Source organism: Carlito syrichta, unplaced genomic scaffold (assembly GCF_000164805.1).
Source record: "Carlito syrichta isolate Samal-C Ts95f unplaced genomic scaffold, Tarsius_syrichta-2.0.1 Scaffold313936, whole genome shotgun sequence".
Classification (NCBI taxonomy): Eukaryota; Metazoa; Chordata; class Mammalia; order Primates; family Tarsiidae; genus Carlito; species Carlito syrichta.
The window spans coordinates 227,308-235,067 of record NW_007258032.1 but is presented as its reverse complement, the minus strand read 5'-3'; positions in this window follow the sequence as shown (position 1 = coordinate 235,067).

Genomic DNA, 7,760 nt, shown 5'->3' with positions numbered 1-7,760 from the left:
ACACACACACACACACACACACACACACACACACACACACACACACAACTTTAACTCATAAGTGTTTCAGTCTTCATTCTGGTAAACTCCCCATGCTGATTCTTTGTTTTAAACTGAACCATAGGTACAGTTTCCTTTTTGCCAAATGTCAAAACAGATACACATTTTAAAATGTAATGCTTTTTAAATAGTAAAATGTATAAAATTAGAAGTGCCCACATATAAAAATACTTGAGATCAAGATTATCTTTAATGAATATCATCTGCATATCTCTGTAAGCTGAATCGTGTTTCTTAAAATCCCTGTCATATTACCAACAGAGGCAATAAAAGCTTCAGTAAGATTGCCATGACTAAATTTTTTCACAAATTATTTCAGTGTATTATTTTTTTATAGACTAAAATATACCTGAAAACTTTTTCCAGGAAGAATAATTATTCATGGAAAGAGCATTGTAATGGCAGGTTTTAGGAAGAAAAGACATGCCAAGTCTCGTTTACTACATTTCAAATGTTTACAGTTATATTGGGCTGCTTTATTTAATTAAAAATACTGTAGTTGTGTAATATGGCATTGTAAGTATGTGTCCTTTCTTAGACTGTTAAAAAGTTTTAATGAGAGAAAGTAAATTTACTCAACGAAATAACATGTGAACTCTTTTACATGACATCTTTACTGGAGAATTCTTATTTAAGCAAGGTTCGCTGTTTTTTTTCACTCAGAAAGAACTAAGTGAATGAAGTTTTCACCTTTTTTTTGAGTTGGAGTCTCACTCTGTCACCCAGACTGGAGTGCAGTGGCCGCTCCCAGCCACCGCAGCCTCGACCTGCTGGGGTCTGGCAATCCTTCTGCTCAGCCTTTCAAGTAGCTGGAACTACAGATATGTGCTACCACGCCCTAATTTTTTGATTTATTGTAGAGATGAGGTCTCCCCAAGTTGCCCAGGCGGGTCTCGATCCCGAGGGCTCAGGCAGTCCACTCACCTCAGTCTCCCAAAGCGCAGGATTACAGGCTGAGCCACCAAGCCCAGCTTCACTTATTTTTTTTTTTATTTGATGATCATCAAAAACTTTTAGTTGTAGCTAGCTTAATGTAAACTTTGCTTAGATTTTTAAACATGTTGCTATCAAGACTACATATTTCAAACATTAATTTTTACATATGAGGAACAGAAGAAAGTTAAACCTCATTGAAAGAATTTTGGAATAAAAAAAGTGCTGCTGGGGAAGTTTATTATGGTTAACAAATTATGCCTTTGTAAAACTGCATCAACTTTCAGCAAGAATTAATTTATGTAGTTCTAAATGTTAAATGTTGTATATTTAATAGAAAATACTTATCTGGCTCCTCAGCAGTTTTCTTTAAGTGTTATATTTTTAACAATATAACATATTGAATACTTAGATATTTTGATAAGATTTTACCAAATTTGGAAATGTAATGATAAAATGTTTTTAACTGTGAACTATTTAACATATATCTTGATAACTGAGGGCCAAAACCTGAATTGCGATTGCTACATAAAGTGATAATCAGGGTTCAAATTATGGCTTATCATCTAATTGAGTCTAAACTTGAGTATATTTCTGAACTCTTTATTGACTCCATTTTTACAATCATAGCAATAATTTATATTTTTATTTCACAGAAATGTGATGAAATTATTTATCATGACACGTTTGATTTCTGGGAAAAGGGTATTTATTTTCTAGTTAAGACAGATTTGAAAATTCTCAATAGTACAAATCCCTTTTCCAGGTTTTTTTTACTATTTGCTGGCATTTTTGTTGAATATTTGCATTATTTGTACCTGATTGTGGAGGCAGATAGTGTTATTTTTTCAAACTCATAATACTGTTCTATGATGGTTTTATTAGTGCATACTTGTCATCTTACTTTCTTTACTGCCTGTTGGATAAGTGGCATTTCTTGCTCATTGACTCATTTACTTGACAATTTTCCACTAGGTTCAACATTTTTTGTTAATGTGGCTTTTGATTTTCCATTAAAAAAAAAACTCATAAATAAGGAAGTTATGATAAAAGGTGCACAGCCTTTGTAACAAATGGAATTTCTGATAAGTAATGTCTATATTTATGGAGTTTTAAAGAGAAGTTATTTAAAGGGAATAGTTTTACAGTCATCTATTTCTTTAATTGAGATTTTTACAAGTATTTTAAATATAAATATGTTCAGGTTTCTCTTGTTTCAAGCATTGCTTAGGTATTTTCAGTTTAATTTTTTGTAGTTGTACTGTGCAGAAAGCACATTGTAGCTTGTAATATTGAGCGTTGATTTTCAAGCTGTAACTTGGGACTGCTGTCTTTCATGCGGCTAGGCCATGGCAGGGTGCCTCTTCCTTTATAGCTTTCTACTTTTATTTGCTGGAGGATATTAGTCTTTCATATGAGATTTGGTTTGGGAAAAAATACGCAGTAAAAAGAAATTTTTTTAATGGCTGGCTTTAGAGGGCACATTATCTCTTTGGCAAATCGTCAGTGGAATGGAAAGAAATGGAGTCTGGCTGAAATTAGAGCCAGTCTTAACACAGAAGGCGGCACTATTTAGGCAGAATATTTAGCCAAAATAGTGAAAACAAGGCCTGACTTAAAAGAATTAAATGTTTGAATTTATCAGGGGCAGCATGTGAGTGGCTTAATGAGCAAACAAGGAAAATACGTGTGGTATTTAGAAAGTATATATCAATGCATGTTCATACAAAGTGTTAAAAGTTCAGGTCGTAACATATTCTGAGAAAACTGAATCTAATGGAAGATTTGGGCAACATCAAGCTAGAGATTTTTACGAAAAAGGAGTACGATAAGACAAAGTTGGCAGAAAACTCATGGAATGGCTGAGAGACCATGCTGAGGGAAGCTGTTGACAGTGACTTTGTCACATAATGATGTGACTCTTAGCTAAAAGAGGCTTAATTAATCAGGTTTTACAGAGGAGTGTCGTGGGGCTCCTTTAAAAGTAGCATGCTTAGTTTCCAAGCAAATGCTAATGTTCTTAATACTGATAGTTTATTAGAATTCATTGCGGATTTGTTTGATTTTTTTTTTTTTTTTTTTTTTTTAGGGTCAGAGCCTCACTCTGTTGCCCAGGCTGGAGTGCAGTGGCATCCTCATGGCCACCGCAGCCTCGACCTGCTGGGCTCAGGCGATCCTTATGCTTCAGCCTTTCAAGCAGCTGGAACAACAGGTGCATGCTGCCATGCCCAGCTGATTTTTTGATAAATGGTAGAGACGAGGTCTCACCAACTTGCCCAGGCTGATCTCGAACCCCTAGGCTCAGGCAATCTACTCGCCTTAACCTCTCAAAGTGCTGGGTTTACAGACTTGGGCCACCGTGCCTGGCCCAAGCCAGTGCATTTTTAAATAGTAATTTCTAAGACTTTGATGTCTTGGTACTTTGAAGAAAAGTTGTATTAAGGTATAGTTTACACTCCATAGAATTTACCCATTGTAAACGTACAGTAGTTTTAGTGACTGTGTAGAGTTGTGCAACCATGATTGCAATCCATTTTAGAACAATTTTCATCAGCCCAGTAAATGTCCTCATGCTGCTTTGCTGTTAATTCCTGCTCCTACCCTCAGCCACTGCCCACACTGATCTGCTTTCTGTATAGATCTTCCCTTTGTAGAAATTTCACATGAGTAGAATCATACAATTTCTATTCTTTTGCATCTGGCATCTTCTAGCATAATATTTTTGAGGTTCATTCATGTTCTAGCATATACCTGTACCTAGTTCCTTTAGTTGCTGATTTAGTGTTCTATTATTTGGATATAACACTCTGTTTTTCCATTCATCAGTTGACAGACTTGGCTTTCCAACTTATTAATATAACTAATGATGCTATGAATGCTCACATACATGTGTCTTTGCGAGGACATGTTTTCCTGAAAAAGGACTCCTAGCAGTGGAATTACCAGGTCGTGTAGTAAACTGTAGTAAATTTATATTTAACTATTTGTTATATTTTGAGCTGGGTCTCACTCTGTTAACTTATATTTACCTGTTTGTTTATTTTGAGTCAGGGTATCACTTTGTTGCCCAGGCTAGAGTGCGGTGGCATGATCATGGCTCACCGCAGCCTCCACTTTCTGGGCTCAGGCAATGCTTCCATCTCAGTCTCCTGAGTAGCTAGGACTACAGGCACACACCACCATGCCCAGCTATTGTTTGATTTGGTAGAGACAAGGTCCTGCTATATTGCCTAAGCTAGTCTCAAACTCCTGGACTCAAGCAGTATTCTGACTGTCTCCCGAAGTGCTGGGATTATAGGCATGAGTCACTATGCCTGGGCCTGTATTTCACTTTTTTTTTTTTTTTTTTTTGAGTAGGAGTCTCACTCTGTCGCCTAGGTTAGAGTGCAGTAACACACTCACAACCACTGCAGCCTTGGCTCACTGGGCTCAGGTGATCCTTCCACCTCAGCCTTCCAGTAGCTGCAATTATAGGCACGTGCCACCATGCCCGGCTAATTTTTTGATTTATTGTAGAGATGAGGTCTCGCCAAGTTGCCCAGGCTGGTCTCGAACCCCTGTGCTCAGGCAGTCCTCTTGTCTCCACCTCCCAAAGTGCTGGGATAACAGGTGTGAGCCACCGCACCCAGCAAGCACTCTTAAAACTAATAATAAAATGCCAGTTCAGTTAACAGTTGAGAAATGACTTAAATAGACATCTCTCCAAAGAAGATACAGAAATGGCTAATAAGTTAACACATGAAAGGCGCTCAGCATCCTCAGTCAATAGGGAAAAGCAAATCAAAACCACAATGAGATAACTACTTAATATCCACTAGGTTTGTTTTAATCAAAAAGTTGGATGTGCTGGCACTATGTAATCCCAGCACTTTGGGAGGTGGAGACGAGAGGACTGCCTGAGCCCAGGGGTTTGAGAACAGCCTGGGCAACTTGGCGAGACCTCATCTCTACAATAAATCAAAAATTTAGCCAGGTATGGTGGTGTGCACCTGTGGTCCGAGCTACTTGGAAGGCTGAGGTGGAAGGATCGCTTGAGCCCAGTAAGTTGAGGCTGCAGTGGCCATGAGCGTGCCACTGCACTCTAGCCTGAGTGACAGTGAGACTCTTAAAAAAAAAAAAGTGCAAACAGCCCAGATGTCTAGTAACTGATGACTGGCTGAACAATGTGTAGCCACATAAATAGTGGACTTACTTAGCATTAAAAAGGAGTGGAGCACTAATACACACTCAGCATGCATGAATCTTGGAAGCATTATGTTCAGTTTTAAGCTGGGTGTAATTCAACAAATGTGAAATGTTAAGTGATCTAGTTGGCCTTTATTTGCGATTCATAAATTGGGTAGCAGCTATGGCCGAACAGTTGCTTTTTATACGGGCACATATTGGAGTTTATGTTTATGTGACATGTCCAGCACAGGCAAATCTATAGAGAAAAGAAGATTAATGGTTGCCACGGGCTGGGGTAGGACGTGGAGAATGGGGGTGACAGCTGATGCGTGCAGGCTTCTTCTGGGGAGGATGGAAATGTTCTTGAATTAGTCATTGCACAACTTCGTGAATATACTAAAAATTGTATGCTTTAGATTTATGCCATATGCATTTTGTGATATATTAATTGTACATCCATAGTTGTTTTACAAGTAAACATAGGTATACATATCTGCAGACAGTACAGTGACCCTCCACAATACTGGCATGCTTTGAAGGCATCAGGAAAATCTGTAGTCCCCATTTCACCTGATTTTGGAGAAACGACTTCTGGTGATTCATAGGATTATTGCACTCCTACTTCATGCACGTGTAGTTCTATAAATTTTCCCTCTTCAAAATATCCCCCTTTAAAAACAGGAAACAATCGTAATGAAAGGAACTTGGTAAATCAGTGAAACATAAAATCCAGCTAAATAGAATTGAAGATACAAGTGCGAGGGGGGAACCCCCCCAAAACCAGAATTTATTTATAAAACATTGTGGATTTATTCTTACATGTTTAAACTTCAGTCACCTTCAACATACTTTCGGTTTGATGCAATATACCTATAGAGATGCTTTTTCCACTGCTCAAAAAGCAGTTTTTGAACTTGTCAATTTTGATGACTTTTAGTGCTTCTGCCATTTTTTGTTTCACCTTTTTCACCTCGGGAAAATGTTTCCCTTTGAGGACTTTTCTTCATCTGGGGAAATAAAACAGTCACTTGGGGTGAGATCAGGGGAATAGGGAGGCTGGGGCATGGAGGTCGTTTGGGGCTAAAAACTGCTGAACACTCAGCACAGTGTGGGCAGGTGCGCCCGTAAATCACCCATCATGAAAGGCACACATGCTTGAAAGACTCATCTGGAAGGAACATGGGTAGAATATGTTTTCAGTGGTTTCTAAAGCAGCTCAGGCCTAGCAGTTAAACATAGTGTCCACATATGACCCAGCAATTCGAGATACATACTCTTGCTAGCAGTAGTGTGTGAAGGGCTGCTCATTGCGTTCATGTCTGAGGGTTTCTGCACGACCCATGTTCAGCTGGAAGCAGGTAGGTCTCCCTGTTGTACCTTCACTAAGCAGCAAGGGAGAGGAAGTTGGTCATTTCTGTCCACTACTCTTATTAGGGGGAAATCACGATATGAACTATTAATACCCTGCCTAATTTCCCAGAGAGTTTGGGAAGTGCGTGTTCAGATGGAACAGAGTTGTTTTCTTTGATGTTTCGCTTCGAACACCACCTACTTTCTCTCCCTAACCTTTAATAGAGCTGTGACTATTCTAGGGAGGACCTGTTCTCTAGGCCGACCCTATTGTAGCTGGGGTACAGCTGTGGAACTCCCCTTTTTCTCTAGATCAAGGAAGCTGGATTAGGTTTCCCAGCTCCAGCCAGTCCCTTGTCGGTTAGCTCACTTGAGCTGATGAGCTGTGGCTCTAGGGGGAAGGAACCCTTGATACATACAACTGTCGGGAAACATTTCAACAAATTTGAAACGTTGTTAAATAATCAAATTGGCTTTTATTTGTGATTCATAAATTGGGTAGCATCTTATCTAAAAACAGGTGTGCTGGACATGGCAGGGCAGTCGATTTTTATAAGGCAACTTAACAGGAACAAGGAAACAATACAAAAAGTGGATTGATTAACATCAGGTTATTTTCCTTGTAAGGGTAATAATGTAGAGGGCACTTCCTTATCATGCAGGCTAATGCTGACTTGTCTGGGGATTTGGGCTGTTAACTCTCTCTCCTGATTTCTCAGAAGCTCAGATAAGCAACTTAGTTTTGGTTTGATGACCTGGGACTCTGGCATGAGTCACTGGATTTGGGTTGGTCTGTTGGGACCTAGTGGAGGAGCTCAATTCAAATCAGTGGCCTCCTACACATTTTATTTTACATAACATCACTTGGGGTGTATTAAAAAGTTGATTTATGCATTATACCTGTTTTTAGGATTACTTCAGAGTGAGAGAACCCAGTAAATTTATACCACTTAACGCTTTGCAAAGTGTCTTCCTCTTTAACCAGCGAAGGAGGAGTTCATCAGTCTAAACAAGCTGGTGCCAGGACACGGCTTTGAAATCGAGTTGCCCGAAGTTACATGGGGAGGAATACAAGTTCTAAATGCCAATAATCAGCGTAGCTGCTTAAGTTCTGACAAGGAGAGTCTTCCCTGATGACTGCTTGGGTCCTCCCTCAGGGATCACAGCCTACCATTGCCCACTGCCAAGGGCATATTTAAGTGCTGATGGGTTCAGCATAAATCTCCATTTCGATGAGCACTTTGATTCTG